Below are 8063 nucleotides of genomic sequence, written 5' to 3' on the forward strand. Positions count from 1 at the left end.
AATTCTCATTTTTTATTTTCTCAAAAATCCAAGTGGCACCCTCTGAGATGGCGCCACATGGAGGGCTCAGATTAAGCCTCTTTGAATTTCAAAAGTTTCCAAAAAATCTATAAAAACAAGGCTCCACGCCCAACTTACAGAGCTCTTTTTGGACCTTGAAATTCAACCTAGATTTTCTTCAGAACACGATTTTGAACTTTGGAATTCACGCCCCCTTTGAGCTCAGTGGAGAAGGTGCAGTGAAGCACCGACCTTGCTCGTGCCGTGGCCAATTTGATCGAGACGTGGGTCGATTTTCGTGAATCATTTGAAGCCCGGATCGAAGAACGAATGAAGCCGTGGGTAGCCGTCCATTTCGAGAGTTTCAAAGCTGCATAAAAACGCAAGGTGCATCTCCTTTCCTCTTAATTTCATAATATCATGATTTGATTCATGTGTCGTTTGAAGAAAGAGCTCATCCGAGGGATTGATTGAGCTATGCTCATAAAACGACATATATAAAAATACAATTATACTTCCTTAATGATTTTTAGCATTCGTGCTTTTAGATAAACTTAATTTGCATTTTATTTCGTTAATTTAGCATGTTTTATAAGTTAATTAGGTTTATTTTGGTATTTATTTCAATTCTGTTCAGTTTCAATAATTCCCTGTTTTTGTCAGTCAGTCCACACGTTATTTCATGTATTTAAGTTTTGTTAAAAATTCTAAAGAAATCATGGAATGCGCCCTTAGGTGTCCCTAAAAATGTGCCAAAAATTCGGAACGATTTGAATTTGTTTACTGTGGTAAACATTCAAAATAGTATGTCGGGTTTTGTTACCCGGGATGCATTTTAAAAACTCATTTCCGACTTGTAAAATCGAGATATCTCTCGTGGGAGGTCCGATTTTCAATCCGAAAGATGTTATGAACTCGGGAGGATGTCTAGTTTTTAACATGATGTTCTCAGATTTTTCATATTTTTTTTGATGTCTGACAAAAATCTGAGAGTTCGGGACACGTGTCAGAGCCTGATTTGGGACTCTGAGATTTTGGATCGACTTAAGGAGATGGGTTCTCTTTGAGTATTGCTCCAAATCTGAATCTGTAAATAGTTAATGTTATGTTCGGGATGTCCTCTATTTGCATCTGAAATCTTATGATTTTTAGAACAGTTTTAATGTCTGTTTTGAATTTTTCTTGTTAGTCCTCTGTTTTGTCACATTTGTCTATTCTGTTACTTCAGGCATGAAAAGTTGTATTTTTATCTGTGTTTATGTTGATAAAATGCCAAAGTCATAAACATGAAAGTTGTCTCTTTATGTGTCGTGAGTTACTCTGTTAAATATCAGAAATTTTCATGGCTGTTTTGCTATTTTTTTCAGCATTTTGTATTAGATTAGGTCAATTTTACCTCCGTCAGAACCAAATGCCCGTTACCGAACTCACCGTAGTTCAAATCCCGAGGCTGTAAAAACGAAAAATGTTCAATTTTGGGTTCTTTAGGAGTCTGCAAAATATCAGAGGTTTTTATGGTGTAATATTTGCATTATCATATTAAGCATTGTATTTGGTTCGAGTCTGTAGGCGAAATTCGTCCATTTTAGGATTTTCTTTAAATTTTAGCATTTAAATCATATCATTTCATGAGTTTTAGCATTCTAGGCTGTTTATCAGAGTAGGAAGATGCTTCATACCGAATTTGGTGTAATTTGGAATTCATTTGAGGCTCGGTTTAGCCACATCATCAAAACAGGGCCCCGTGGGACCCCGATCCAAGCGAAAATCAAGCGAAATTCGTTATTTTTGATGAATGATAGCATGTCAAATTCTGATTTTACAGTCCTAAGGTGTTTAGCAGCATGTCATCATGTCTCATCATGCATTTCATCATCATTTGATTCAATTTGAATTTCAAAATCTCAATTTTACCAAAATTTCCTTAAAAAAACCCTGATTTTAAAGGTATAACTTTAATATTAGGGGTATTTTGGTCATTTTGACCCCAATTTCGAATTTCAAACTATTTTCTACTAAATTTTCTACATTTTTATCATTTCAAATATCAAGGAAGCATGAGAATAGAGTTTATATCCAATTAAGTCCAATAATTTCATAATGTTATTGGAAAATCTTGGAAAAACTCACATATTTGAGCTAACCTTATTTCAAGTTTGGCAGGGACATTCAAAAGAAGGAGCTGAAGTCTGCAATTTCCATTTATTTCATTTATTTAGTGATGTAATAATGTAAATTTTGGAATAAGAGATTTAATTTTCTGCTTAGACTAGGATGCATATCATATAGTTTGAAATTCCTGCAATATCCTGTTTATGTGATTCATGCATTTTATTTCAAAAGCACTATGGATGTACATGAATGGCACGTGCACTAACTCTTAGGGAGTTGATGAACTCGGTGGAATCCATATTTACGGCCCTAGTCAGAATATGGACGAGACCCAGATCCATCATCTTTCTACCAGTCACATTGAGCCTACACTCTTAGGCTATCTTAAAAATGCACATCATATTTCCAATTTTGCAAAATATTGTGCATCAAATCAAATAAACTCTGAACATATTCATGGCCACAGTTAGAATATGTGAAGGATTTATTTTGACTTAATACACATTTTTTCAACAAAATCTTTTCAAAGTGCATTCATTCACTCATATCATTTGCATCATGAAATCATTGGTTTTCTTATAATTTTCTTAAGAAAATTTCATTCTCAAGAAATCGATTTCTCAAGAAACTCTGAGGATTTTCCAAAATCGGTTTTCCCAAGTCAATTTTTTCCACAGTTTTTCATGGAAAAGGTTATTTTCCCAAGATTTTCAAAAGAAGTCTCTCACCTTTCTCAAAGATCAAAATCGATTTCCAAGTATTTCAAGGGTAAGATTCCCAGAATTTCAATTTTCCAAGTTCAGTTTTTTTTTCTTTTCCTATGAGTTTTCCTATAAATTTTCCATCATTTTCCTAAGGAAATTCTCAAAGTCCGAGTTTTCTTGAGAAGTGTTTCCCTTTTCAAATGTTCACCTTTTTCTCAAGAATCACTTCCATTTTCCCAGGATTTTCAACTATTCATGATTTTCCCACATCTTTAGGAGCTTTCTCGTGATTTCAAAAATCCCTTTTTCATCTGAGTTTCCTGAGAAATTGGCCTTTTCCTTGAGAAATATCTTTCAACTCCAAAGGTTTTCTGAGCATACATCATGTTTTCCAACTTACGTTTTCCAAAGTCTCATAGCACATGCCTGAACTCTCTGTGCATATAGGATAGAACATAACTTCGATAATTTCGCTAAGTCCAGCATAGTTTTGGTCCTTGGTTCGATTACCTCTGTTAAAGGCGGCAGGAACGGTCGAACCTCGTACCGACAGGTCGAGCTCCATCCCATGGATTTTCCCGCATTTTTCAAAACGGAGGCGAGTATTTCAAAACATTTTCCAAAATCCGGTCAAGTTTGAATCGTGAAAGCATTTCCCTCTCTCATCCGCAAGGAAGGGAAGACGAAAAAAATTTCGCGACGATAACAACGGCATCGTTAGAGAGTCACCACTCTAACGGCAATACTGAAGAGTCATCACTTCAGTAGCATCACTAGGGAATCACCACCCTAATGGCATCGTCAGAGAGTCACCACCCTGACGGCATCGTTAGAGAGTCACCACTCTAACGGCAATACTGAAGAGTCACCACCTCAGCCAACACATCACACCACAATCCCTTTCGACTGTGGTTGGGAAACAAAAACTTTCACAATGCTCTATCAAGAGCAATAACACCCCGAAGTCCGGTGTTACATTGTTCCCAACAACGACCCTCTTAGGAGTCGATTGCCATCATCGGCAACGCAAAAGCCACTGCTAGGCACACATGTTCTCATCACCAAGAACAATTGGGAAACAACAACATCCTTCAACGAGGAACACAAGGATTCAATTGGCACAGACAAGCTCTAACCTTCTGTCCGAAAGATCGCTTCCAAAAATATACCCTTCAACAAGGAATAGGGTCACGAACATATCCAACATAGTTGGAAAAATATAAAGGAAGCACGACCTAGCTTGGGAATCCACATCCACAAGCGCAACACAACCCCTTACGAGAAATCTACCTCAAGCATGCAGGAAAGGCAACTAAACAACAGAATCACAATCATGCTAAATGAGGCATACTTACAGTGCGATGGTCGATGCGTGCAGAGACTTGAACCACACTCCTAAAACGTTGCTCTGATACCAAGATCTGTGACGCCCCAAAATCCCAACTTGGAAAATCCTTAAATTTTCAGAGTAAATTTTTTTTTTTGAAAGCATTGCGCAAAAAGGAAAACTGGCAAGGGAAGACAGTTGGAAATTCTAAGCGGGTCACAGGAAGAAACAACAAGAAGAAACATTTTATTTATTAAAAATTGATACATGAGCAATATACATCATTTCCCTTTTCCATAGACCACTGCCAAGATCTTCAAGTTCTAGAGTGTGGGTTCAGTCCTCCGCCGCACATCGAGCTCCATCGCACCACTAGAAGCCAAACACCTGTATCCCCATAAAACGGGGTCAGTACTCTTGCGAGCTGGTGAGATAAACCATCCATACATTTATCATTTCTAAGGAAAAGCATAAGGTATAAAGCATGAAACAGGATAGAAATATGTCATGCTTGAAAACTACATGTAACAGGCTATCGCTAACATGATGGAACAGTTAGAAACATTTAAACCAAAGTACAAGTGTGTGTGTCAAGTAAGCAAGTGTACATGTTACAAGTCTAAGCAACAGTGAAAGTAGCAAGTACAACAACTACTATGAACTGAACAAGGAAAACAAGCCCAGCAACTACTGAACAACGAAACGACTAAGGAACCAAGCACGAGACCAGCGCAAAAACAATACCATCACAAGCAGTGAAGTAAAAATAATACTAAGTGATAAGCAATGGTGTCGAACACTAACAACTTAGAGAGTGACGACAACCATCTAAGCGAGCAAGCAAAGAAGCTACAACTCTAGCATCATCATCAAGGATGAGCAGCACTATTGTGATCAAACAGTTAGCATTCACATTCCAGGGCGCCAATGAATGTTCATCAATTATATATATCCAAAGCACACAGGATATACTACAAGGAAAAATACGTGTAACCACACGTCCTTAGCACAGGTGAGCTCAACTCACGAGATTGGTCTACAACCCACACAAACTCGCCACGGAGTTCATAACATCCATAATAGTCTTCAAAGACAAGTATATAGTTCTACAATGTACTTCAAGTCCCCTCTTTCACGTTCAGGATGGATCAAATGCCAATGGTAAATCGTGTGCCCAATGCAAATGCGCACGAAACTAATCAGACACTTAAGCAGTAAGGCAATTTAATAATGGATCCATTACGATGATGAAAATCATCGCGTATCCCAATCCACAATTAGGCATATCTAGTCACAATTCCTCATTCCGAGGTACTTAGGCCCATCTGGCCTTGTGTTCCCCGCAGGACAACACGAGCAGAAATGTCGAGGTCACACTCGAACATTTACGTGCTCCAGCACAACCAGCATAGTGAAGAGCCTTGCCGACAAAGGCGATAATCATACATTACAATCAGGGGATGCGACAAGCATTAGCTTAATGCCAACAGGTGAACTACCGCATATATATACATATATATATATATATATATATATATATATATATATATATATATATATATATATATATATATATATATATATATATATATGTGTACCAATGTCGTATACGATCTATATGACGTACATGTCAATAGGTGCAAAAGCAAAGTATAATTGCTCAACCATCAAACGTAAATGTTCATACTTACGTATCTCCTTTCTATTCATGTGCGAACATGTGCAAGGGCTAAGTGGAATACAACAAAGCAGTAAACAAGTGATCGTATTGTGATATTTACACTATGATAATGCAAGCGTGTCCAACACTTGCATCTTTGCACAAAATTAAACTTCGCAAACGCCTCGTGGTCCCCACAGAGTACGCAGCGAGGTTTTAGCCATATCATTCATGTGCTCGGCCTCACATGACCCAAGAAAGAGTACGTCGTCGGTAAAAATGATCTCACACCATGACCATTTCCGACTCTAGGGTATCACAGTATGTGAGCTCTCTCACGATCGTGAGGCCATTGTCCAAAGACTCCAACCGAGTCACAACCCTCAACAGGGGTTCTGTGCCAATACCCAGATGGTGTAAGTCACGTCGAGTGGGAAGCACGCCTTTGGTATGTTAAACAGTCATTAATACATGAACGTGAACCAACTAACACTCGAAAAACCACAGCTAGTGACATACGTGTTGTTATCGTCGCAAAATTTTTCCCCGTCTTCCCTTCCTTGCGGAAAAGAGAGGAAAACGCTTTCGCGATTCAAACTTGACCAGATTTTGGAAAATGGTTTTGAAATACTCGCCTCCGTTTTGAAAATTGCGGGAAAATCCATGGGATGGGGCTCGACCTGTCGGTATGAGGTTCGACCGTTCCTGCCGCCTTTAACAGGGGTAATCGAACCAAGGACCAAAATTGTGCTTGACTTAGTAAAATCATCGAAATTGTGTTCTATCCTAAATGCACAGAGAATTCAGGCATGTGCTATGAGATTTTGTAAAATGTAAGTTGGAAAAACATGATGTATGCTTGGAAAATGCTTTTGGAGTTGGAAATAGTTCTAAGGCAAATTATGGAAATCAATTTCTCAGGAAAACTCAGATGGAAAGGATTGAAAATCTCAAGAAAGTTCATAAAGATGTGGGAAAATCATGAATAGTTCGAAAATCCTGAGAAAATGGATGTGATTCTTGAGAAAAGGGTAAACATTGGAAGGGAAAATGCTTGTCAGGAAAAGATTCAAGTTTTGAAAACTTTCTTTGGAAAATGATTGAAATTCATTGGAAAATCCGTTTTGGGGAAGGAAAATTGAAACTCGGGACATTGAAATCCTGGGAATCTTAGCCTTGAAACACTTGGAAATTGATTTTGATCTTTGAGAAAGATGAGAGACTTCTTTTGAAAATCTTGAGAAAATAACCTTTTTCCATGGAAAACTGTGAAAAAACTTGACTTGGAAAAACCGATTTTGAAAAATTCTCAGAGTTTCTTGAGAAATCGATTTCTTGAGAAATCGATTTCTTGAGAATGAAATTTTCTTAAGAAAATCATGAGAAAATCAATGATTTCATGATGCAAATGATATGAGTGAATGAATGCACTTTGAAAGATTTTCTAAGAAATTTGTTGGAAAATGTGTATTAAGTCAAAATAAATCCTTCGCATATTCTGACTGTGGCCATGAGTATGTTCAGAGTTTAATCGATTTAATGCACAATACTTTGAAAATATTAGAAATATGATGTGCATTTTAAGATAGCCTAAGAGTGTAGGCTCAGTGTGACTAGTAGAAAGATGATGGATCTGGGTCTCGTCCATATTCCGACTAGGGCCGTAAATATGGATTCCACCGAGTCCATCAACTCCCTAAGAGTTGGTGCACGTGCCATTCGTGTCTATCCATAGTGATTTTGAAATAAAATGCATGAATCACTTAAACAGGATATTGCATGAATTCAAACTATATGATATGCAACCTAATCTAAGCAGAAATTTAAATCTCTTATTCCAAAATCTACATTATTACATCACTAAATAAATGAAAGAAAGGGAAATTGCAGACTTCAGCTCCTTCTCTTGAATGTTCCTGCCAAGCTTGAAATAAGGTTAGCTCAAATATGTGGGTTTTTCCAAGATTTTCCAATAATATTCTGAAATTATTGGATTTAATTGGATATAAACCCTATTATCATGCTTCCTTGATATTTGAAATGATGAAAATGCAAGAAATTCAGTAGAAAATAGTTTGAAATTCGAAATTATGGTCAAAATGACCAAAATACCCCTAATATTAAGGTTACACCTTTAAAATCAGGGTTTTTTGAAGGAAATTTTGGTAAAATTGAGATTTTGAAATTCGAATTGAAACAAATGATGATGAAATGCAGTATGAGGCATGATGACATGCTGTTAAACACATTAGGATTGTAA

The sequence above is a fragment of the Nuphar pumila genome, chromosome 1 (genome assembly GCF_984573655.1).
Source record: "Nuphar pumila chromosome 1, dmNupPumi1.hap1.1, whole genome shotgun sequence".
Lineage (NCBI taxonomy): Eukaryota > Viridiplantae > Streptophyta > Magnoliopsida > Nymphaeales > Nymphaeaceae > Nuphar > Nuphar pumila.